This window comes from Terrapene carolina, unplaced genomic scaffold, assembly GCF_002925995.2.
Source record: "Terrapene carolina triunguis isolate 2854851 unplaced genomic scaffold, T_m_triunguis-2.0 Scaffold35022, whole genome shotgun sequence".
NCBI classification, from domain to species: Eukaryota; Metazoa; Chordata; order Testudines; family Emydidae; genus Terrapene; species Terrapene triunguis.
Window position 1 is genome coordinate 11612731 of NW_020699373.1, and position 22879 is coordinate 11635609.

The 22879-nt window shown below is 46.0% G+C and overlaps 1 protein-coding gene across 1 annotated transcript in view; it reads left to right on the top strand.

Moving 5' to 3' along the window:
- The first annotated feature begins 5684 nt into the window (after positions 1 to 5684).
- Positions 5685 to 22879, top strand: part of LOC112119695 (phospholipid phosphatase-related protein type 1) — a 200030-nt gene continuing 182835 nt past the window's right edge. The window contains exon 1 of the mRNA XM_024218455.3: positions 5685 to 5781. The gene's annotated coding sequence lies outside the window, so the exon portion shown is untranslated. The remainder of the gene's footprint in view (positions 5782 to 22879) is intronic.

Below are 22879 nucleotides of genomic sequence, written 5' to 3' on the forward strand. Positions count from 1 at the left end.
ACACAACCAGCTTAACCATAAAAGTTATTTATTGAATAATAGTGATAACTACACAAGGAGGGGAAACCAACATAACATACGTTATTAAAGGTTAATACCTAAGGTAGAAAGGAAAACAGAGGGAGAGAGAGAAAGAGGGGGGGATCTCACCCACTCCATGAGGCTTGAACTGGTTGGGGTTCCCAGGTGATGATGGTAGCTCAGGATCCTGAGGGCAGGAAACAGGCAGAGCCCCCAGCACGGTCAGTCAGGAGAAGATGGAGTCCCAGTGGAACTGATGCATAGTTTGGATCTAAGCATTAGAACACTTATTGGAGGGTGAGTAGGGATTTTTGTAGAGAAAATACAATGGTTCAAGGGAGAACACTAGATTTGTTTATGGGTAAACTGATGACTCAAGGGTTTTCTTTAGGTTAGACAATAGGAGCTGATCACTCTTGGCTATGGGTGATGTTTTCTTCCAGGGAGCTCACAATGCAACTAGGCTGCTTCAGTATTTTGGATATAAATTAAGGATTCATTACTAGAATTGGTCTGATAACTGCTGAGCTGGGTGTGTGCAGGCATAGGTTCATTAACATCTGGAGCAGAGATCCCCATGATGCAGTGCTTCCCTGCTTTTTCTGGTCCCAGAGTGCAGTGTGGTTCTCTGCTCTCCATTCTGTATGCAAATGGAGATGTCTTAATCTTGTCACCCTTGTCAGGAGGGGTCTAGGTGTGTCTCCCAACGCCCTTCACTTCTCTCTGCAAGACTTTTCTCTGATGGGTTTTGGTTCAAGCAGAGACTGGTCTGTGAGGGGGGTGTCTTTCATGAGTCAGACAGGCTAGATACTGCGCCCTGGTTCCCCAAGAACCCAGAACTGACTGGTATCAAAGCCACATGACCACCCACACTCACAAACAAAACCTCACCCCTTGCTGAGCTTCCCTGAAATTAGAAGCAGGTTAGAAATCTGCATGAGCACAGGTGCAAGGGAAAAAACAGGAGACCCAGCTTTTACCAGGGAGGAGTATAAAAATATTGCTCAGGCATGCAGGAGTGAAATCAGGAAGGCCAAATCACACTTGGAGTTGCAGCTAGAAAGAGATGTTAAGAGTAACAAGAAGGGTTTCTTCAGGTATGTTAGCAACAAGAAGAAAGTCAAGGAAAGTGTGGGCCCCTTACTGAATGAGGGAGGCAACCTAGTGACTGAGGATGTGGAAAAAGCTAATGTACTCAATGATTTTTTTGCCTCTGTCTTCACAAACAAGGTCAGCTCCCAGACTGCTGCACTGGGCAGCACAGTATGGGGAGAAGGTGACCAGCCCTCTGTGGAGAAAGAAGTGGTTCGGGACTATTTAGAAAAACTGGACGTGCACAAGTCCATGGGGCCGGATGCGCTGCATCCGAGGGTGCTAAAGGAGTTGGCGGATGAGATTGCAGAGGCATTAGCCATTATTTTTGAAAACTCATGGCGATCGGGGGAGGTCCCGGATGACTGGAAAAAGGCTAATGTAGTGCCCATCTTTAAAAAAGGGAAGAAGGAGGATCCGGGGAACTACAGGCCAGTCAGCCTCACCTCAGTCCCTGGAAAAATCATGGAGCAGTTCCTCAAGGAATCAATTATGAAACACTTAGAGGAGAGGAAAGTGATCAGGAACAGTCAGCATGGATTCACCAAGGGGAAGTCGTGCCTAACTAACTTAATTGCCTTCTATGATGAGATAACTGCCTCTGTGGATGAGGGGAAAGCAGTGGATGTGTTATTCCTTGACTTTAGCAAAGCTTTTGATACGGTCTCCCACAGTATTCTTGCCGCCAAGTTAAAGAAGTATGGGCTGGATGAATGGACTGTAAGGTGGATAAAAAGCTGGCTAGATCGTCGGGCTCAATGGGTAGTGATCAATGGCTCCATGTCTAGTTGGCAGCCGGTTTCAAGCGGAGTGCCCCAAGGGTCGGTCCTGGGGCCGGTTTTGTTTAAAACTTTATTAATGATCTGGAGGATGGTGTGGACTGCACTCTCAGCAAGTTTGCAGATGACACTAAACTGGGAGGCGTGGTAGATACACTAGAGGGTAGGGATCGGATACAGAGGGACCTAGACAATTTAGAGGATTGGGCCAAAAAAAACCTGATGAGGTTCAACAAGGACAAGTGCAGAGTCCTGCACTTAGGATGGAAGAATCCCATGCACTGCTACAGACTAGGGACCGAATGGCTAGGTAGCAGTTCTGCAGAAAAGGACCTAGGGGTCACAGTGGACGAGAAGCTAGATATGAGTCAACAGTGTGCTCTTGTTGCCAAGAAGGCTAACGGCATTTTGGGCTGTATAAGTAGGGGCATTGCCAGCAGATCGAGGAACGTGATCGTTCCCCTTTATTCGACATTGGTGAGGCCTCATCTGGAGTACTGTGTCCAGTTTTGGGCCCCACACTACAAGAAGGATGTGGAAAAATTGGAAAAAGTCCAGCAGAGGGCAACAAAAATGATTAGGGGTCTGGAGCACATGACTTATGAGGAGAGGCTGAGGGAACTGGGATTGTTTAGTCTCCAGAAGAGAAGAATGAGGGGGGATTTGATAGCTGCTTTCAACTACCTGAGGGGGAGTTCCAAAGAGGATGGAGCTCGGCTGTTCTCAGTGGTGGCAGATGACAGAACAAGGAGCAATGGTCTCAAGTTGCAGTGTGGGAGGTCTAGGTTGGATATTAGGAAACACTATTTCACTAGGAGGGTGGTGAAGCACTGGAATGCATTACCTAGGGAGATGGTGGAGTCTCCTTCCTTGGAGGTTTTTAAGGCCCGGCTTGACAAAGCCCTGGCTGGGATGATTTAGTTGGGGATTGGTCCTGCTTTGAGCAGGGGGTTGGACTAGATGACCTCCTGAGGTCCCTTCCAGCCCTGATATTCTATGATTCTATGATTCCTGCACTGCTTCCACTTCACGTCCTGCTGGCTGTGAGTGGGGAAAGAGCTGTTGTGCTTTCTGCTGTTATTTCTTCCGTAATCCAGATGGGGTTGGGGGCATCAATTGGCCACATGAGAGAGCCGTGAAAGGGGAGGAGATAGGAAACAAGATACGTATCTGAAGCTCCAAACGTTCAGGTTTGGTTTAAAGTGGGTGGCTCTTCTCCAAACCAGTTTACTCAATCTGAGACAACGTGAGATAGATCTGTCGGGCTAAGGTATTGTAGGAGGCAATATGGCTTAGTGGACAGAACACTAGACTGGGACTCACAAGCCCTGAGGATGGAGCAGTGGACTGGGACACAGGAGTTCTGAGTTCGGTTAGATTCTGTCCCTGCCACTGACATGCTGGGTGAACTGAGGCAAGTCACGTCACCGCTCTGTGCCTCAGTTTCCCCTTGTGTAAAATGGGGCTGATACCAACATCTTTTGTAAAGCACTTCAATATCGATGGAGGAAAAGTGCAATATAAGAGCTAGGTACCTACACAGCACCCATTACTGTAATGTGTGAGTGCCTCACAATCTTTAATGTATTTATCCTCGCCACACCCATGTGGGGCAGTGCTATTATCCCCATTTCACAGATGGGCAACTGAGGCACAAAGAGGCTAAGTGACTTGTTCAGGGTCACACAAGGAGTCTGTGGCAGAGCAGGGAATTGAAGGACTTGGAAGATCTGGCACCTTTATCACTGGACCATCCACCCTTCCTCCCTCTGGGACAAAGACCCAACGGGTGGAACATACCAAAAACCACCTGTGTGGGAAGCTGAAAATAATGTGCAGTTAGTTTCTTTAAAGCATCAATAACATTTTCTATCACCTCTCTTGGATGATAATAGCAGGAGTGTGTGGGCTGCAGGCAAATTTTAGTTTAACACAAGGGACATTGTGTAAGTCATTATTATATTATTTAACCCTATGAAGTATTTAAGATTCAGAAATGCTACACCAGCAGCTGAGTCTTGCCATCTTTGATTCAGGCGAACTGTCCCACGGGCTTCATTCAATGGGACTGTTTGTATGAGTAAGTGCTACTCATGTTAAGAAGGACTTGCAGGATTGGGGCCTTTATATCTCTTATTACAATAAAATCCGACTCCGCAAACCCTGGGAAATATCATGGTCAATAACACTGATTGTGGCCCTGATTGTCCTATGCATTATAAAGACTCAGTAAAGTGCCTGGCACCTTTTATCTGTATGCAAGTTACAATGATTGGCCCTGAACCTTCACTGAATTCCATGCAGGCATTGACTGCGGTAGGGGCTATACATGGGTCCAGCCAACAGGCAGTCAAGATCCGCTTGCAGGATCAGGGCTGCAAACATTAAGTTTTCACTCCTGGATCATTTGGGGATAATTCCATGCTCCATTTGCTCCCCAGCGTTGCTGCCTGGCTATATTTTGTACTTGTGAAACCCCACTGATTGGGCAGGGGAGCCAGGATAGCTGCAACACTGCCTATAATAAATATGGTGCCATAGATAAGCTTGTGAGGATTCGATTTTTACTGGTAAATGTCGATTTCACTGTACATGCACAAATTGACGAAAAAATACGTCCATCCATAATAGACAGGCAAAACAAGAACAATGCTGTTTGAGAGTTTAGAGTTTGATTTAAGGCTATTTCCTTGGTATATTCTGACATGTGACATTGACACTGCACTGTAAGTTAGCACTTTTGCAACTCAACGGTTATTTGATAGTTCTTGTCTGACCAGTGTGCATTGTCTGACGCCTCCCCACCCCCCGACGTCCCACAACTGTGAACTTATAAATCAATAAAAATCGGTGGGGGTGTGCGTGTGTGAAATCGCTTAAAAACAAACATCGATATGATCTGTCAAAATGACAAACCGTCTAAATCGAATTCAGTCAAGCCTCGCAGTATCCAGGATTTAGCCAAGGACCCCAGTGCTTAATTTGGGCCGGGGGCTTGGCGGTTCCGAGCCCCGGCGCCCCTGGGCTTGGCGGTTCCGAGCCCCGGCGCCCCTGGGCCTGGCGGTTCCCGGCCCCGGCGCCCCTGGGCCTGGCGGTTCCGGGCCCCGGCGTCCCTGGGCCTGGCGGTTCCCGGCCCCGGCGCCTGGCGGTTCCCGGCCCCGGCGCCCCTGGGCCTGGCGGTTCCCGGCCCCGGCGCCCCTGGGTCTGGCGGTTCCCGGCCCCGGCACCTCTGGGCTTGCCACGTCAGTTATGAAAGTAAAAAAAAATTGCTTGAGCCTCTGCGCCTCTTTCATTACAAATTAAGCCCCGCCAAGGCCCTTTCCCCCCCGGAAAGGGGCAGAGGGAGGAGGCTGGGCCCTGCTGGTGCAGCCCCAGGCTGGGCACTGCCCGGTGCAAGCGGGGCCCGGGGAGAAGCAGGGAGGGGTTTCCCCGGCATTGCTCCCGGGCTGCCTGCGAGGCAAAGGGAAGGTGCTGGAGGCAGGTGAGAGCCGGGCTCGGGGCTGCAGGGGGCTCTGGCGGGGGCCAGCCCCCCCGCTCTCCGCTCCGGGTAGGTGGGAAGCCCCGGGAGCCTTCCCCGCGCCGGAGCGAGCGCTTAGGGGGGTCCCCTCCCCTGCGCCTGCGCGCTCCTGCCCGGCCGGCTGGTCCTTGTGTTGAACAAACAGAGGCGCCCGGCCCGCGGGCAGCGGCAGCGGGAGGCGAGGGCGGGGCAGGCATCACCCCAGGAGCGCCCAGCCCCATCAGCCCGGCGAGCGGGCGGCGCTCCGCGGCGCCCCGCGGTCACCATGCCTTGGCTGGGGAGCGGGGCTGCGGGCAGCGGGCTGCCGGGATCGCGCTACTCCTAGCTGGGCAGCCCCGGCAAGACAGAGACCGAGGGGAGGCTGTACCCGAGGTGAGTCGGGGGCTGCTCGCTCCTTTTGCAGGGCTTCAGGCTGCCGGGGGGCCGCGGGGATGCACTGGCTGGAGTAGGGTGACCAGACAGCAAATGTGAAAAACTGGGACAGGGGGTAATAGGAGCCTATCTAAGAAAAAGACCTAAAAATCGGGACTGTCCCTACAAAATCGGGACAGCTGGTCACCCTAGGCTGGAGGCAGATTTGGGGGTAAGGATGGGGGGGTTCCTTTAATTCCTCACCTGTCAGGGTGCAGCCCCCGCCTGCTTTCCCAACAGCAAACTTTTTTAATTTTTTTTAATTCCCTTTCATGTGGGGACAAAGGGGGCTCGGTAACTGGGTCTGGGGTGATTCTGAGACTGGCTGTGGAAGGACACAGAAGGGTTTGTTTGTGTGGGTGGGGAGGTGGGAGTTTGGATTTGCATGCATGTAAATATTTGCCATGTCTAGTTCTCTCTGTGTGGCTGTGTTTGGGGAGGGTGGGGGTGTATCTTGGTTGCCTTTGCAGGTATATGTCTTTGTGTGTATGTGTGTTGTGGGTCTGTTTGTGTTACTCCGTCTGTGCGTGTGTGATTTTTGTGTGTGTGTGTGTGGGGGGGGTGTATGAGTGACACAAGCAGTGAGACAGGCTAGATGCATGTGTGTATTTGTGTATTTCTTTGTGTGTTTATGTGTGGTTGTTTCTCTGTGTATATATGTTTGCAGCCCCGTGCTGCTGATACATGTGGTTCTCTGTCTCTCCGTGTTAAGATCTGTGTGGGTGGATTGCTTTCTCAAGTAGACATTGGGCTGTATTTTGATGGGATGAGGGGATTCACATATGCAGCTGGGACATGACACTCCACTCCCTGCTGCTCCGTCACAGCCCCAGGGACTCCATCCTACTCCTCACCAGCAGATTAAAAAGTGACCTGTGTGCTGTATTCAACAGAAGAGCTGGGGAGCAGGGGGGGTGGGGAAGGGGTGTCATTGTTTTGATGGTTGCTCTTTCTGTGCATGTACCACAAACAGCCGAGGTGACGCTTGGGTCACTAATGGGCATGAATGATGAGTTATCGAGAGGCATGTTGAAATCAACTCCAGGAGATGAAAGGAGCTGGAATCTCTCCTAGAGGCAAAATGAGCTTGTGCTGGATGTGTCTTTATTCGTACACTGGAAGGGGATGTGTGAGAGCGTGGCATATACTGGGGACACTTTCCCCACTTTACTGAGGACTGGGCTGCCAGTTTCCTTATCTTCGCCTTCTACTTCTGTGAGTATCACTAGAAAAAGCGAGCTGATACATATTTCCTCCATATCTTTAAGATGCCTGTGAAGACAACACATTTTGATAAGGGAGTGGCGCTTACGGAATGTAAATACCTGTGTTTGTAGAGATGATCCCCAAGATGTTTTCCTCCTTGGGAACCATGGTAGTGCCCTGTCAGTAGAAAAGATTTCAGTGCCTAAAGCCAGGTCCACAACTGTTGTGAATGGATGTCACGCCACTGACTTGAATGGAACTACACCTCTACCCCGCTATAACGCGACCCGATACAACACGAATTCGGATATAACGCGGTAAAGCAGCGCTCCGAGGGGGCGGGGCTGCGCACTCCAGCGGATCAAAGCAAGTTCGATATAATGCGGTTTCACCTATAACGCGGTAAGATTTTTTTTGGCTCCCGAGGACAGCGTTCTATCGGGGTAGAGGTGTATTCCGATTGACATCTGCTGAGGATCTGGCCCAATCTCTCTTTTAAATGGGACAATGTGTGAAGGGAATACTTCTGATGATGGGAAGAAACTACCCGGCTCCTGCAGTGGAAGGAAAAGAAGTGGGTTACCTTCTTCAGAAGAGAAGGGGTGGATTTGGGATTCACATCAATGACCCACAGAGAGGAAGGGGGGTGCATGTGAGCAGTGGATACCGTGTTTCTATTCCTGTATTTCCCCCACCTGTTTCTTCCCAGGTTGTTCCCTTGCAACAGATGTCTGTTTCACGTGTTGGAACATACCACACATTGAGGCAGTATATAATGGATAACCCAAATCCTCAAAATAAATGTCAAAACAGAGACCACCACCATCCTAAATCCCATGTTTAACATTCACTCCACGTGTCACAATGGACCTGATCCTGCATCTCTTGCATAGCCAAAATTCTCATTGGCTTTAATGTGCAGGGAATGCAGAACTGGGCCCTGGACATTGTAAAAACCTTCACTCTGTGTGGGGACAGATGGGATTTTTTTCACCTCTCCTCTTTGAGGGAACTTATTTCCTTCTAATTTTAGGGAATGGTGTGCAAGTCCCACTGGATGGGTGCTTTAGAAATACTTATGGTGGACATAATTGTGCCCTGGTCCTACACAGCAGAGTATGGGGTCCCGGTGCAGATCTTGGGGATGGTTGCATTGGACAGACAGACTGCATATGGCTCTGCCTGACAGGCTGTCCAGCACTGCCGTCTAGGCAGAAAGGGGACGGGAGTGTGCTATCTTCTGTAAAGGTTTGATGCAGCATACTCAGTTCCCTGCATTGGGAAAGAGGAGCTCTGGGGGAATTATTCCTGAGTACATTTCCTTCTCCGCACTCCTGCCCTTGGCTCACAGCTGACTTTAAAGGCCCAATCTAGCCTGAAATTATTACCATGAAGTTTCCTATCTCCTTTAATAACTTAATTTCTTTGTTGTATTTCTTTCTATTTCTGTAAAGGCAAAAGGTGACTGTCGAGAAGCTCCAGGTGTCTTTAGAGTGCATGAACATAGAAAAGTATGAATTAACTGTACAGCAGGGGGATCTGAATTTGAGTTCTGGGCTAGCAGAGTCCAGAACTCAGCTGCTCTAAACTCTCCTCGTGCCGATGACTTTACACCAGCTGATGATCTGCTCTTTGCCTATACTGGGAAAAAACATGGTATCAGAAAACATGTTAACCAACCCGTTTTAGCTAGAACGACATTCAACACAGTTTCGCCCTTAGTGTGGACATGGACAATGGTGTTTAAAAATGTGTTGACTCTCTGGGCAAAATTGTATTGAACAGCATGCTTGTTGAAATGTCTTTGTGAGCACGCTTTCTAACATGGCACTGTGTCCCAGCAGAGACAAGGGTTAAGAGGAAAGAGCAGCTGGTAGGGAACTACATTCAGCCAGGACACATTGACTGAACGAAGAGCCTTTTGTGACTATCATCTGGTCAGATACGAAGCCAGTTTCTCTATCTGTGGCAGTTAGGAAATATTTAGAAATGAGTCGGGAGATCAGTGAAAGAGGAACTTCCATACTAAGAGAAGGAGGGGTTTGAAAATATATGTAATCACACCATAACTCTGTTAGCTTTTCATGTATTATTCCCTAATTTTCTTTCCTAGCTTTGCTAGTCATCCAAGATTTTTTTTTTTTTTAAATTTCTGTCTCACAGCTCTTTTTTCCCTCCTTCCTACTTCATCCAGCAGCAAGAGTCTGGATGTGGAAATTTGTGAAATCTCAAGCATTTCCATAACAAGGAGCTGTGATGTTGTTACAGAATCAAGTAGAATTTTTTTTTTTTTTAGTTTAGGTATTCCCCTGGTTAGAGATTTCCCAGTTACAAAAGTCTGGTTTTCATGAGTTTTCTCGTGTACCTAATAAAATAGCAATACCGATAATAATATTTAGCAATTATATAGCACTCTATGGGCCCAATCTTGCACGGTTCCCGCAGGATTGGATCCTCACATTGAGTCCATTGACCCTAGTGGGGCTCTGTGAGATGTAAGGTTCCTCTTGCACAGAACTGTAGAATTGGGCTCTTAAAGTAGTGTGCCAAAATTAATCAATTGCATATAGTTAATTTTTATTGTCAAACATTCATGCTGTATTTCACCCATGAATGTACAGAAAGTATTCAGAAACCACATTAGTAATGATTAGAATTGCTTTATAAAATGTGCATTTAAAAACTCAGCATCTCCTACTTTGCCATCTGAATAGAATCTTAGTTTACTAAATTTGGAGATCAGTTCTGATTTCATTTTCTACTGAAAGAAAGTTTGGGGGACAGGAGAGAGGGAAGGGAAGCAAATATCTTTCAAAATCCAGCAGAGGAGGATAGAGAGTCCTCATTGCTTTTTCTGTGAGAGAATGTTTTTCAAGGGAAATACCTTCAAGATTATACTTATTTTCCCCCCTAAGGACCATACATTTTTTTGAGAATAACAGCAGTAAAACAAGGACAAATTCTGAGATTCTGGTGACATTATAAAGCACTTGAGCTTCCTCTTCTGGGTCATGTCAAGAGTAACCCTGAAGAGAATTAAATTCTGTTCTCATTTATAGTCATGCAAACCTAACGAAGCCAGTGGTGTTGTGTAGTGTGAGAACAAGGTGGTCATGTCCTAAAAGGTGAGAGGACATTCAACTTCCCTTGGGTCAAATCTTGAAGTCCTCTTGCTCAGTTTTTATTCAGTCCTTAGTCAGGTAAAAGTCCCATGTGGTTCAATGAGGAATGAATCCAAGATTTGTCCCATTTACTTTGATGGGAGACCCATGCTTAGCTCCTTTTAGAATTTGGCCCATTGTATCTCACAGTGGTCCTAATCCTATGAGGTCCTTCAAGTCTCGTAGAATTCAATGGAAACAGGGTGTTCAGTTACTTGCAGGACCTGGCTCTCTATCTGTCTACATCCCGTGTTCTGTAAACCCAATATTGAAGTCTAGGCATAGGCAAAGCTTCCATTGACTCTCTAATGGGAGTTTTGTCTGTGCAAGGACTGTAGAATCTGGGTATGAATACTGTACAATACCTGTGGACTCACTCCTGCATTCTTTGCATGTCCAAAACTCCCTTTGATTTCAATATCTTTTTATGCCTATCCATTTGGGGAGGATTTTCTTCCATTTTTTTAAAGTTGCATGTATTATTGCTTCAGTGTGAAAATGGTGCAACAACTTGTTTATATATTCTGTATATATACGTAGTTACATGTTTTATACAGGATGTTCATTGTCTTTGATTAGCCCTGGGAGTGCAATGGTATTTATCATAAACATGCGCTGTGTCTCTCTCCAAGATCTTGCCTTCGGAACGTTGCTGAAACTACAGCTGTACTAGTTCTGAAGATTTTATATATTTGTTTGTGTGTGTGAAAGTTTTCAGTTAAATGTTTTGATCCTACAACTCTTATTCCCATGAATGATCTCTATTCACACCAGTAGGATGTTAATTCATGCGAGTAAGGCTTAAAAGACTTGGCCTTCCATCGCTCGTTTCTCTGAAGGATTGTTTGGGTTGCTTATCAGTTATTAGGTACCATTCCCTCAAATATTCATCCATTGATTCCCTTTTGGAATGCTTAAAATTCGTATCCTGAGGCTGTTTTCCATTCGTAGAGTGATGCAAAACAGCCTCTGTATAAACTGGAATCAGTCCCTGTTTTAATTGGCTCATTCCTTGGTGTCTCCTGCTACGCAGCATAAAGATATAGGCATAGTTCAGTGCACCCTATGCCTCCATGAAAATGCAAGATTGAACCTTTTGCTTGTGGCTTCCCCAGACATCTATGATGATGAAGTGCAGCAACGCACATCCATTGGGGGGAAAAACACTCAGGTTCTTGGGATATTCTGAAATGTGTATGTAGCTTTTATTTTTCATAAATACATGCCTTATATTTATCCCATCTTCCAGTGCTTCCCCCGAGAGACAAGGTAATTTTCTTTATTCAAATGGGGCTTATGGCAATAGGCATATTTATATTAAAAAGTATGGAGCTTTGCTAGTGCAATATGTAGGGCATCTTATTATAGTTTCTGATTTGTCATGTACAGCTGAGCTCCTTCGGGTTACATTAAAAATAATACAGAAGAAGTGATTGAAGATATAATTAACTGGAAAGGAGGAGAGAACAAAATGTAATAGACAGAGGTTTGATCAGTTATCCCACAAGCTTAGTGCTCCATCATTATTCTCATCTCCTAGTCAACCCTAGACGTAGCTTCCAGGCAGGCCCCCATGCACAAATGTACTAATCATCTATCTAACGCACCCTCTCTAGGGGCCCAAGAAATGGAATAAATGCAAGACCTTCCAGTTCACACCAGCACTAACCAATAGAATTCTATCTGCAAGGTTTATGTCTCTTTTTATATTTCTGATAAAAGCTAACCATGATGTCTGTGGACTAAAGGAAAGGTTTCTGTTTGTTTTTAGATGTCACTTTTACTTACAGCAGGCAGGGTGGCTAAATTGCTGTTCTTCCGACATTCTTTCAAACCAGTTGTTTGAATAACCCTTCAAACTTAAGACATCTCTTTCAATCTTTGTTTCCTCTTTGCAAAGAAACAAGCAAAGAAAACATATGAGGGCCAATTCCTGCAGGCCTTGCTCAGAAAGATCTCCCACGGAGGAGAAATATTAGTGGCACCTATTATTACTGGCAAAGATACAGTTTGCCAAATTCCTAGAGTAAAATGACAAACACAAGGGGACTGGGGTGCAGTACACTGGCTCCTAGTTTACTATCTTTGCTTTAAAAGAATGTGATCATTTAAAAAAATGCATAGGGGATTAGACTCATCACGAGGTCCATGTGCCACTTCAGTCCCATCTAACCCTATTTTGAGCGAGGTTTAGGTGGTGCATAAGCCTTGTGCTAGACTCTGCACTGGGCTGAATTTCATCCATGATGGTTCCTGCATGCGATTCCATGTGAGCAAATGTTTATGCCCGCTTGAAGCCCCACTGAAGTCAAGGGGACTCTGCCCACCCAGAGCAGCTTGTCTAAGTGGGGCCATGTTCAGTAACTGCACCTAACTGTGTAAGGACATTGCATCACATTCACATTCCACCCCATGCTTCTGTCACCCACATTTGTAACATTGTCACAGAAAACATGAAGTACATTTGTTTTCCACAAGTACAATAATTTATTCTGTTGGTTCAGTAATTGCTTTTCTATTTGCATTTTGTATCTTGTACAGTAACTGATTTTTCTACTTGTTGAGATCCTCTTCTGCATTGATTGTACATAGGCCTCCTGCAAAGTTTAAACCAAAGGGAAATTATAGCTCTCTCTTTTGTAGCTGGCTAAGGTATTCAGTAGGAAACTTGGCTGGGTTTTATGAAATTATGTATGCCAGGATTTCTGGGGACTCCGATGGAGAGCTGTTTATGGGGAAGGAGAGGAGAAGTAGAGGGATGGAGACTCATCGTAACACAATACATCTTTTCTTCCCTGCAAACCACCAATCAGAGTCAGTGGGGCAAGACGTGTTTGCCATTTTTAAATGTAATCCAGAATTGACCTGGAGCGGAAATAGCATATCTGCACAAAAACAGTTAGAGAAGCTGTTCTGATAGTCTCCTGCAGGAATCTGGTCGCTAACAGATCAAACCTAATGCTGGCATGCTCTCTGGCATGCTTCTACTCATTCCTACCTGTTAAACTGGCCTCGTGCCCACTCATAAAATACGATGCCAGCTTCAACAACCAAAAGTGTCAGCATAATAGAGTAAAGTGTGAAAAATTCAGTCACTCTAAGATCACCATAATGCAAAGCAAAACCGGTGCCATTTGCTTCATTATAAGAATCACATCTGTTGGCATTTCTGGGCATTTTACCACTGATGAATTCCTCCCTGCTGTATTTCTTTTTTCAATTTAAGTGCTCAGAATTCTGCAGGCAGAGCAGGAAATATATGTGCACATTTAAAATGAGGCCAATTGCACATCTTCCTAATGTGCCACAGGGGATTTCTAAGACAGATCGAGATTTTTAATAAGCTACAGAGTCTTTCTACTCTGGGTCACCAGTTGGAATGTGGACCAGGTTGCCAAGAACTGCAAGTGAACATCTAATCGGTGTTGGGTCACCCTTACAGTATGAGTTGATGGTTTCAGTTGCTAGTAGACCAATATCTGCATCATAAAACCTGCCATGAGTTGGCACCTTTCATGTCAGAGAGGACAAGGGCTGGTTTTGCATGAGGTTGATCACTGTCAATTTTTAAATTGAGATTGGATGTTTTCCTAAAGGAATTATTTCGGGGAAGTTCAATGCCGTGTGTTACGCAGGAGGTCAGACTAGATGATCCCGTCTCATCTTGGAATCTATGAACTGTGCAGCCTTTCATCCTCAGAGCTGCTTCTTCAAGGTCCAGGCTGAGGCTAGGTCTACACTACAGCGGGGGTCCAACCTAAGATACGCAACTTCAGCTACGTGAATACCGTAGCTGAAGTTGCGTATTTTAGGTCGACTTACCTGGCTGTGAGGACGGGGGAAAGTCGACCGCTGCTGTCGACTCCGCTGCCGCCTCTTGCCGCGGTGGATTTCCGGAGTCGACGGCAGAGCGATCAGGGATCCATTTTATCGCGTCTTCACTAGACGCGATAAGTCGATCCCAGAAAATCGATTGCCTGCCGCCGGACCCTCCGGTAAGTGTAGATGTACCCTGAGACAGATCTGGGCAGGGTGGGGAATTATTTACTGCTGCTGTTCATATTGTACTTGAGCTTCTGGATGAAAAGACACCAGTCTCCAACGGTATCATTCTGGCACTGTCTTTACTCTAGGGAAGTACAGGTCTCCCTTGTGGAAGTGTAAGCCACAGACTGTTGAAGTTTCACAATGTTGCATCACTACACCTCTGGCATCTTGAGCATGCATTTAATTTTATTTAAAGAGGCACGAGGAGATGGGCCAAGATACAGTTTACCTGCCCTTAATGGGTTTTCATGATTATCAGCGTCTCTTCCCAGATCAACAGAATAAAAGCACAATTCAGGAAAGCCATAGCTTCCTGATGCCTGAGCTAAGGCAAACAAAAGGGCTGTAGCCTATATCTGCCCTACTGTGTGCCTTGAGACTATTTGCCACAGCCACTTTGAGTAAGATTTGGGGAGATATCACCTGCATCTGTCTCAGCTTTGTGGCTGCAGTGTCATACAGTGTGTTAAGGACCGAGCTCCAGAAATGAAGGAGCTCATAGCAGGATTCCACGGCACCTCCAGCATTCGCAGTAGGTTGTGGGTTGGGGACTGCACCCACATGGCAACTGTCACACCTCCGAAAGATTCAGTGGCAGGGAGTCAACACGAGCATTGTCACAGCAGTGACTAAAGAGAGGCCACCATGCATATAAGGTTGCCAAATTCAGTACATCTGCTTCTGCTCTCATGCCCACACAATACATGAAGCCAGTGACCCATATATTTGAGAAATAATGTGGAGAACTTCTGACATCTAATGTTAGATAAGGGCACAGGCAGTTGAAAGGAAAGCGAATGAGAGATCTGATGTCCCACTCAGACTTGATCGTTCTTTATTGAGAAATGGCTTACGGCCACATGCCTCTATCCTGCCAACCCAGCGTAGGACAGACGTCATGCACATATCTAATACAGCACCTGAGCCCACCCACAGTCTATCATTAGGTTAAATTCAGGGATACTGAAAGTGAATTGTACAGAACTTACATCATCCGGCCAGGATGTATGAAATATGTTTGTTACATACTGTCAGTGCCACTCCTGTCTCCTGAGTTTAGCAGAGAAGGTTGCGCTCTTGACTTTTTGATCTCTGGAGCAATAGTTGATATGGGGTTCTTGAGACAGTACGAAGAGACAAGAGACCCTAGAAGATGTACCATGACCCCAGCTATTTGATTTGTATCTATTTGTGTTCATTAGTTGAAGTTCCATGATCAGGTCTTTCTAGGTTGTCTCTCGTGTCTAGTAAAAATGTAGTGATATAGAACTCATAATGACCATTTGTTATGGCCAGCCAGGTTGCACTGCTAACTTCTACTGGTACATTTTCTTCTCTCAGCAGAACGGGAAGCAGGCAACTTGGGGCTCAACAGAGAAGCAGCTGAATGAGTAGGAAATGCATGATGGACAAATGCAATCCCTCCAAAAGATTATAATGGTTGCGTATCATGTTCATAGCACTTGTTACATATGGGAATAGAATGTAGAGCCGAGACTGTTCTGCCATTACACAGAGGCTTTTGAACTGAATGTTTGATTTTTAGCAGGGAACACACTTGTTCCTAGAAACACTGGAGCTCATTTTGCCCAGCAGTACAATCTTGAAAATGCATGTCAGCTATGCCAGAATGACAAACCCAAGTACACGTTACACCAGACTGGCTCCCAATGGTCCCTTCTGATTTTGGAATCGATGAATCAATGGATCTATGAAGAAATGGGTATTCACCCACGAAAGCTCATGCTCCTATACGTTTGTTAGTCTATAAGGTGCCACAGGACTCTGCTGCTTTTACAGATCCAGACTAACACGGCTACCCCTTTGATACTTGTCCCTCTATAGTTCATGCTATGTTTGTTCACAAAACATGGGCAAAAGGGTTTACTGTGTATTGTTTAGACCAAGGAAAATTTAAATAGGCTTACTGATATGTTCCCAGCATTGATACTGCCTCGTAAATCTGCATTTTTCAGTATATAAAGATCTGCAGTTAAGAGTAGCCCACCCAGTCTAAAACCCATCTTTTTGGAAGCAATATTGACGGTGTGTTTTAAGAAGAAGGGGTGGAAAAAAGCCATTATGGGATCAGCTAACCCATTTGTAGCAGGATCCCATTCAATAATCCCATGCAGCCTGGCAAGCACTTACAGAACATCCAGAAAAATTAATTACACTGCCTACTTCATTATTTATCAAATGACGAGTGCTTTGTGTTCCATTTCAGGTTCGACAAAATGACTTTGTGGAGGGTATGAGCACAATACATGGTGTGTTTTCTTGATAAGGGCATAAGGCAGTTTATCTTATTCTGAATATTTTCTGACAGGACTTTGGGATTTATTTTATTCATCTGTGTCCAAGGCTAGACGTATGTCAACATACCTCAACTTAGTTAGCAGAGTTGGGCCTAAGAGGGCATGAACTGACAAGCTGCCTTAGAAAACATTTGTGCTTAGTGGTGAGTCAGTCCGTCATGCTGGCAGCATCTGAACACATGAATGCAGGTAAGCTGCCATCTTCCATAGATGGGCCTTTGTCTTTATGTTCCATGTCTGTCCCTTGGGTTACTGTGAAATTCCAGGGTAATATTGATGGCCGAGGAAGGAGCATAAATAAGCTTAATTCATAGTAAAATAGTGTGAAGATGATATGCAGCTGCTAAATTGAGAGCTTTATACTGTTGGCATCCCAGGCCCGGCTTTGCTTTCTCAACTTGTCAATAATGGTATTTTTGATTAAATTGGGGCTTTGTTTGTTAAATATTTTGAGAATTGATTGTGTATGTTTAAAGCTCATCCTAAATGTTAGTTTTTAATTAACATTTCTATTTGACTAATGCTGATCCTGCTGGGGGACAGGGTTTTTTTTTTTTTTAATGAGTTCATTGTTCAGAACTTTCCTTGCTTAACATGCCCGTGTTTGTTTCAGTAATATCATAGAATTGTAGGACTGGAAGGGACCTCGAGAGGTCTCATAGTGCAGTTCCCTGCACTCAAATCAGGACTAAGTATTATCTAGACCAATGTTTCTCAAACTGGGGACCATGGACCTCTGGGGGTCCCTGAGGGTACCCCAGGGGCCCCGCAGGCCCCGCTGATCAACTCCTCCCCCTCCCTCCCAGCGCCTCCTGCATGCTAAAAGTCTGGCAGTGCAGAGTGGCGAAGGCAGGCTTCCTACCTGCCGTGGCTTCGCGCCGCTCCCGGAAGGGTCCGGCACATCCCTGAGGCCCCAGGGGAGGGCAGGGGGTCTCCGCATGCTGCCCCCGCCCCGAGCGGCAACTCCACAGCTCCCATTGGCCAGGAACTGCCCCCCCCCGCCTAGTAGCCACTGCCAGAGGGATGTGCACCCAAACTCCCCCCCTCCCAGAGCTTGCACCCCTCACCCTGTCCCATCCCCAAACTCCCTCCCAGAGCCCACACTCCCACCCCGTCCTGCACCCAAACTCCCTCCCAGAGCCCACATCCCTCACCCCCTCTTGCACCCCAACCCTCTGCCACAGCCTGGTGAAAGTGAGTGAGGGTGGGGAGGGTGGATGGAGTGAGCGGGGGACGGGATCTCAAAGAAGGGGCGGGGCAGGGGTATGGCCTTGGGGAAGGTGGCGGGGCAAGGGCTGAGTGGGGGGACTTGCGGGTCCCCAAAATTTTTAAAATCAAAATGGGGGTCCTCGGGTTGTTAAACTTTGAGAACCGCTGATCTAGACCATCCCTGGCAGGTGTCTGTCTAACCTACTCTTAAAACCTCCACTGATGGAGATTCCACAACGTCCCTAAGCAACTTATTCCAGTGCTTAACCACCCTGACAGTGAGGAAGTTTTTCTAAGGCCTGGTCTACACTGGGGAGGGGGGGAGTTTGAATCGATCTAAGTTACGCAACTTCAGCTATGTGAATAACGTAGCTGAAGTCGACGTACTTAGACCTAGTGAGTCGACTGCTGCTGCTCCCCTGTCGACTCTGCCTGCGCCTCTTGCCGAGCTGGAGTACAGGAGTCGACGGGAGAGCGCTCAGAGATCGATTTATCGCATCTAGACTAGAAGTGATAAATTGATCCCCGCTGGATCGATTGCTGCCCGCCGATCCGGTCGGTAGTGAAGACATACCCTTAGATAACTGATGTTTTCTTATGTTATTAGTGTTTCCCGTCCCTTTATAATAGTCAGGTTTCATTTATCTTAAAAAGTCTCCCCTCCCGCCCCCCTCTGGTTATATAATTGAGACTGCTTCTGCCACTGGGTTTACTCTGATGGATGTATCTCAGCATCCTTAAAGATGACTTAATCTGATCATTGGATTCTTGAGCATATAACTCAGCAAGATGGCTTCAAATATACGACATGCTTGTGCATCAGCGAGGTCAACGAAAGTTGGTTACTGGATAAATTATTCCTTCCTCAGTTCTAAAGACTGTAGACAGGGGTGAACAACATCATCAGCAATAAAAATGTGATCTCCTTGGGAATGGAAATTGTCTAAGAAGCTGAATAATTGTATGGGCAGAGATGCATTTAATATCAAATTGTGAACTTACCCCAGGGCGTATCTACCTTTAAATCCCATTTAAGTCTGATAGGTGGATTTCATCCCTGTGCAGAGGTCTAGCAGAAGGGCTATGTACCTTTTAAATGCCATTTAAACCCTATTAGCTTAGACCTAGTGTTGAATTTCACTCTAGAGCTGGTAGAGAACAGGCACGCTATTTGCAGTTGTTTCATACAACACGCTATTTAAAATGTTAATGTATTGTGAAATAATGCAAAACTATCGTTTAAAAGCTGCCATCCCCTCAGCTTTCTATTCTAAAGAGGAACAGTTACTCATTACATGGTAGAATACAATGTACTTATTGCTAGTAGAATTAACTCTGTCTTATTGTCTTCATCGTAGGACATTAGTTGGCACAAGTAATAGAAACAGGAGTAACAGAGATCCCTATTATGATAGAGCGTACAACAAGAGAAACAGGAAAGGCGGAGTGAAGTCTGTGGACTGTGTGTGGAAGGGCAGGCAAATGAGTTAGGGACAGTAAATTGTGTATTAATTAGAGAAGAGAAAACGGAACAATGTGGGTCGTAAGCAGAGCATGCCTCGAGCTACAGGAGAGAAAAACACACTGGTCAGGTTCACCTTCCACAGTGGTTCAGTTTCAGAATGTGGGCCAAGACACTGAGGTCTGTGGTGATGAGGGCTATTTAAGGATCTGGAAAGAGGGATTATGACTGGGCCTTGCATGGCTGCTCAGGATTTGGGGGGAGATAGAAGGGATGACGTGAGGCCATGACTCTGGCGCTGCTCCAGCCTGGCCTTCAGGATGGTGCAACCTGCTCATCTTCTTTCTATGGGGTTTTTGGGATCTGCTTCATCCTGCACCAGGCCTGCCTTGTCGCAGGGCAGGGCCACACTGTCCCTAATACGGGATGAGCTAAAAGGACACTCTAGCCTGCTGTGTTCAGTCTTCTTCTTTCTCATCAATAATCTTCAGAAGCGTCAAAAACTCATGCCAGAGCAAACCAGCTTTGTTCATCTCCCAGGGCTTGGCCAGATATGGAAATGATGGAATCCCCTCTGTCAATTACATCCTGCTCAACTGCATGTGACATTTTCCATCTTTGCTGAGTTGCAGGGTTCAGTCAGGAAAAGAATTAATGTTGTCCCTGTATTTTTATTTCAAAGAAAAATAAATCACATGATTTTCCTGCACCAAGGATCAGAATGACAATTGCAGAATCCTCTGCCCCACTCTCACCTTTTCAGTTTCTTTTTTTCCCACAAACCCTACTTACAACATGTACTCTTAAGGATTATCCTTAACATTCAGACCCAGCAGAGCAGGGATTTTATTTTCCCCAAGATCCATCCATTTGCTCCCCACTGGAATTTGGAAGATTCGTAAGATTTGTAGATCTGATTTGGTTCTCTAATTGTTATAAGTGCTGACCAGCCCACATTCCCTGTTTCATTAGAGTCTTTTTAATTCATTTGCTCTCTTGCCAATCTTGCCTCTTTCTTTTTTTTTTCATTTACTGTTAATGTGCCCTCGGGGCCTGATTCTGCAAACAGTTGCTAAAGGAGGTAGAAAAATCAATCTGGGCTATGCACAGGAGTTAGTAAAGATACGCCTGGTGGTAATTCCAGGATCGAGGAGCTACTGTGGGGAGCTCAAGCAACAGAGCTTCCGCCTTCTTATCGACAGCCTGGAACCGGCTTTCTAAAATGGTTTGCTTTTGATCTGGTTCAAAGCTTCCAGCAGCTCTCTGCTGCTGAACTGAGGGAAAAGGCGAGACCAGGTGGGTGAGGTAATACCTTTTATTGGGCCAACTTCTGCTGGTGAAAGAGACACGCTTTGGAGCTATGCAGAGCTCTTCTTTAGGTCTGAGGGGAAGAGGAGCCAGTTCTCCAGAATCTCTGCCCAGAGGAGTGGCAGAATGAGCACTCGAATTTTTCAGCACTTTTCTCTTAGGTTTTTTTCCCCCCCAGCAGTCCAAGCAGTTCACAGCCCTGAACTGCTTGGGCTGCCTGGGAAAAACAACAACTCCCCCCAATTAGGTAAGCCCCTTTGTTTTCAGTTTAAACTGATTTTTACCGAAAAAATCCTGGGTTTTACAAAAAGTATTATTCGTTTTTTCCCCCGGTTTTCACCCTACTTTTGCATCATTCAAATATATATAAAATAACTTGTTTTATTAAGAAAATACAATACATGGCATGAGATATATGTATTATGACAATACATTAGTCTGTGTGTATCTGCAAAGCTGCCTGTTGAAGTCTGGCTATGGATTAGTCTAGAAGATACACACAATAAACAAACAAGCCTGCACACAAGTTCTGAAGTGCACGCGCATCTGAACGTACTGATGAATCTCACACCCACCATAGACCCATTTCAAGTTGTTACCAGATAACCGTTTAAAGATCTGACACACTAAACAAAAATCTGAATCAGAATATGTTGCAGAACTCAAAGAAGTATTTGAAAGTTTAAAAAAAACAAAAACAGGAGAAAAGGATGAAGTTGAGTTTATGTGCTGCAAATGGTGTGGTCCAATTATTAAATGTAAATATTTATAGGCTAATTGGTCTAAGTCTGCATCAGTAAACAGTTGATTCAAATGAAAAGCTTTATTTGGGGATGAGAGATCTATTGTTTTCTTAAACTCAGAGGTGGCATTGTGTTTTGAGTTCTGTTTTAGTTCTGCAGCAAACCACATTAATGCTTTGATGAATGGAATTCAACCTACTGAATACTTCTTTCCCCCTGTTCTTCCATCCACCAAAATAAACTGATATTTACCCAGAAAAATGAATATTTTTTCCTCACCAATTTTGTTGTAGTAATAAACACTGATAAATTCCCAGGAAAAATTAAATAAAATAAAAACCGAAAACAAAAGGCCCAATGCATAGGTCATGTGCTGCCTCTCTGCATAGGGGACAATTTCACCCAGTGTGAATGGTCTTCACCTGTCCCTCAACTGCTACTTCACTGAGTCTGAGCAATGAGGTAAGAGGAACTCAGACTGTCAGTTGCTGTATTTCTTTCAAAGGTACCTTTTGTCTCGTCAAAGGGGGATCTCCACTCTGCTGATAGAGGCCCTTGACTAACCCTTGGTCGTCAGTGAAGTCCTAAGGATGAAAAAGAGACACAGAAAATAAATTACAAACTGAAAAATGTAGGCATCGTCATAAAGTGCCGGTATTTCAGATAATACATTGTGCCTTTTGAGGTTAAAAGAACGAGGCGTACTTGTGGCACCTTAGAGACTAACAAATTTATTGGGCATAAGCTTTCGTGGGCTAATGTTCTTTTTGCTGATACAGACTAACATGGCTAACACTCTGAAACCTTTTGAGGTTGTTTCTTCCATGATTTGGAGGCAGGGCCGGCTCCAGGCACCAGCCGAGCAAGCTGGTGCTTGGGGCGGCAGCTTATATGAGGCGGTATTCCGCCCAATCCTAGGGCGGCACGGACGCTTTTTTTGTTGTTGTTGATCCGCTCCGGCCGCCCTGTAGGGGGCGGCGGCACGGAGGAGGGGAGCGCCCTGAAGCAAGCCCAGCAGGGCAGCCCGCGTCCTTCCCTCCCAGCCGACCGGAGCGGCGCGAAGCCCACCCGGCAGGCGGTGCGGTGGGAGGGGCCCCGTGGCAGCGCCCCGCTGAAGCCCTGGCCGCCCCCCTTTTCTCTCTCTCCCCCTCCCCCCCGCTAGCTGGGGCACATCTGCAGCGCAGGGAGTCCCCATGCACCCGCGCCGCAGGTTTTTTTTTGTTTGTTTGTTTGTTTTTTTGCTTTGCCGTTCTGGCCGCCCCGTTTTTTTGCTTGGTGTGGCCAAGAAGCCAGAGCCGGCCCTGTTCGGAGGAGCCGTGCTTGGAGACTCTTTCTTTATTACATTGGCATCTCTTTCATAGTTGTACAATATTTGTCAGATCCGGATCCCCTTGAAGTTAATGGCAAAACTCCCATTTGACTCAGTTTGTGCAGGTGTTTGGCATGGAATTTACTAACCAGGCATGATTATTTTCACTGAACATGAGTTTTGTCTTGCATAGGAAAATGATTATTAATTTAGGTCCTGCTCCACTGAAGTCAGTGGATGTTTTGCCATTGAGTTCAGTGGAGCTGGATTGGACCAAGGATTGCTGAAATATTTCA